This window comes from Octodon degus, unplaced genomic scaffold (genome assembly GCF_000260255.1).
Source record: "Octodon degus isolate 3935 unplaced genomic scaffold, OctDeg1.0 scaffold00076, whole genome shotgun sequence".
Taxonomy (NCBI): Eukaryota; Metazoa; Chordata; class Mammalia; order Rodentia; family Octodontidae; genus Octodon; species Octodon degus.
In genome coordinates this window covers 65,112-68,369 of record NW_004524652.1, presented here as the reverse complement: position 1 = coordinate 68,369, position 3,258 = coordinate 65,112, and the positions used below count along the sequence as shown (strand labels likewise).

Here is a 3,258-nt window from a genome sequence, read left to right as displayed (position 1 = left end):
TACCTTAGAGAAGAGATCCAAGTCTAACATGAATTTTGTTTGTTTCACATGTACCTTGTTCAATAGCCTGGAGGTATTTTTTTTACAATACTTTTAGTGCAACTACATTTTGACTGAAAACATCACATTTATCAGGTGTGCAATTTTTGCTTTTATGGAATCTTTTTGATTCTTTTAAAGTTTGGGATGATGATGGGGCATTTGGGATTTCTAGTTTTCATATTAAGGATGCTCCACCAGGATGTAATTTATTGACATATTTACAATCTTGTGCAGACATCACCACTGTTTTCAAAACCTTTGATCATTCCAAACAAAAGTCTGCATCCATTAAGCAGTAACTTCCCAGTTCTCTTCTCCCCCATAACCCCATAACCCTATAACCTATATCTGCTTTTGTTCCTGTGAATTTGCCTGTGTGAGGTACTTCATGTAAGTAGAACCAAACTATATTTGTCCTTGCTTGTTTGGCTCAGTTCACTGATCATATTTTCAAGTTTCAAAACTGCATTTTTTTATAATTGAATAATATTCCATTGTATGTGCATGCTATGTTTTATTTAGCTATTCATGTGTGAATGGATATAAGGGTTGTTTATACCTTTTGGATATTATGAATAATTCTTATTCATGCCTATGTATCCATTCAAGTCTGTTTTCAATTTTTTTGTATGGAATATGGGAATTTTTTTTTTGATCTTTTACTTAGAAAAATGTTTTATTTACACTATGCTGATTTACTTCCTTCAAACACAGCCTCTAGCAAGCAGAGCTAGAAGAATAGATGCCATAATTGATAGTTCAACAATATTTAGGCACTGTACCTGTTAATACAACTGTATCTGAAATTTGTTGATGCCTCAAACCAGCTGCACTAAAGATAATAACTATGGAGGGCATCTAGATGAAGTCTTTATCCTGATGGGAATATCTTCTTGTTTTAGAGACCAAACAGGATACTTGGGATTATGCCTTTGGCCAGCTGATTAGCATATGGAAAGATTATATAAAGCCCACATCTAACTTCAGCAGGTCTTCAAACATTATCCTGTCTAAAGTTCATAAAGATGCAGAACCAGAAGCTACAAGTCACAATAGCCAAAATGCAACTGCATGATATTATATGAAGTCAAATGAACTGTCCTAAAGACCCCTGCCTGTCTCTTGGCTAGAAGCATTTAAAAGGAAACTTCAAGTATGCTGAGAGGTAATTATTAAATATGTTGGTATCTTTATTACTGAATGTTAAGTATTAAGGCTCATTTCCATGACCACTTCTTGCAAGAAGCACATAGGGCAACTGTTTACAGATTGCTTATTATAGATGCTGAGCTCTTGAGATTGGGATGGGGGGTGGTTTTCTTATACTATCCAGGGCTGAGCTGACAAGTGAAGAGCCAGCCTTTATAGTTCTAAGTCTTATCCTGGTTCTGAGTACACTTCAGTTCTGCTCCAAGTCCACTTTGCTCCAATTCAGCGATGACAGACATATATTTGAATTCATTTGGTCTGAAGTTAAACGTCTCCACTTACCCGTAGATTTCTTTACGATCAGTGGCATAGAAGAGCTGAACTTGATTGGCGATGCACTGTGCCTCAGTAACTTTCAGAAATGTGGAATCCATTCCTGCTGTCATTAGCACTATGCCCTTTTCTTCTTTAAGTTCAGGGTAGTGATATAAAATCAACTGGCTGACTGCAACATCCCCTCGGGTCTGAATATTTATAAGTGCAGTGAAGTGGAGTTCAGTACCTGTCCATTGTCCAACAAAGAACTCATAACCTTCCCTTCTTGGCAGTGCACACAGAAATGTTGGACAGGACTGAGCCCGGTTCCACATCAGATCAAACTTCTCTTTGGGAATGACTGCATAGACTATCTTTTGCTGCAAAATACTGCTGCCAAATCTGTTTTATTTCTTCTGCAGTTTTGTCTTTCACCATCTCAATGTTAAAGATAGAACTGAGAGTCTTTTCTTCAGTGAATCCTTTGCTCACAGGCTGTTTCTTCAAGGCATCTGTCTTCTGCTCCACACATTTGACGAAATCACCTTGCCTAGAGTACCCCACTGGTTGCTTTTGAAACTCAGTGCGCTTCTCCAGGCGTGAATCAAAAGCAGCTGGGTCGGACCTGCGCAGTTGCTGGATCTTGTCCCGGTAGCACTGGTAGAAGGGGTTGGCCTCCAGCTCAGCCTGACCCGGCTGCTGTCCGCACCCCCCGAGGGCTGGTCCAAGCTGCCGCACACAGGGAATACTCACAGCTGAGCGGGCGAAACAAACCCCAGGCCCAGGGTTCAACTGCGCACCACGCAGAGGCCTCGGTAGAGGCCAGCCACCTGCAGGATGGCCGGGCCCGCACCACCCGCAGCTGCCATTGCTGCCCCCGCCGCCCCTGGGAATTTTATATTTAACACTTAGAAGGACTGCCAAACTTTTCTAGAGCAGCTGCTCCATTGTACATATTCATCAGCAATATAGAAGGATTCGAATTTCTTCATCTTCTGATTAACAGTTACTATTATGTGTAGTTTTAAAATTAAACCTAGCAGGGCTGGTGAGATGGCTCAGTGGTCTAAAGCACCTACTTAGAAAAAGCTAAGGAGTGAGTGAGACAACCTGGGGTCCTCCGGATCCTGAACAGACCCAGAGAGCAGGCCCGGGGAGTGAGTGAGATGACCCAGGCCGCGGGATCCTGAACAGACCCAGAGCACAGACCCGGCGAGTGAGTGAGATGACTGAGGGCCGCGGGATCCTGAATAGGCCCAGAGCGCAGGCCTGGAGAGTGAGTGAGATGACCGAGGGCCACAGGATCCTGAACAGACCCAGAGCGCAGGCCCAGCAGGGAACCTTTCAGCAGAACTCCCTGCAAAGAGACTAGAGGGAAGACCCACCCAGCTGATTCAGGAGCAGAACACCTTGCCAGAGAGACACAAAGGGTTCAGCTCTAACAGCTGCAGCAGAAACAAGTGGAGCACAGCAGCCATATCCAAACAACACCCACCCGGAGGAATCTGAACTTCATAGATCCGGACCTGGTGCTCAGGTAATAACTGTATCCAAGCTCTTCACCAAAGGTCAGAAGACAGCAGTATACAAAATGACGAAGAGAAGGAACAAAATGCAGTCTCAGGCCCCGAGTCCACCCAGTACAAATGCAGAAGATACTAGCACTGAGGAAATTGGAAATCACATGCCAGATATCTCGGAAATAATAGCGTTGACAGTAAAGAATCAACTGCAGAAAAGTATAGAAGAAAT

General features: G+C 43.1%; 2 pseudogenes; one reads left to right on the top strand and one right to left on the bottom strand.

The window, feature by feature from the left end:
* Positions 1-1,170: 1,170 nt before the first annotated feature.
* LOC101592323 overlaps positions 1,171-3,258 on the top strand; it is a 23,448-nt pseudogene continuing 21,360 nt past the window's right edge.
* On the bottom strand, positions 1,198-2,375 carry LOC101578800 (annotated as a pseudogene).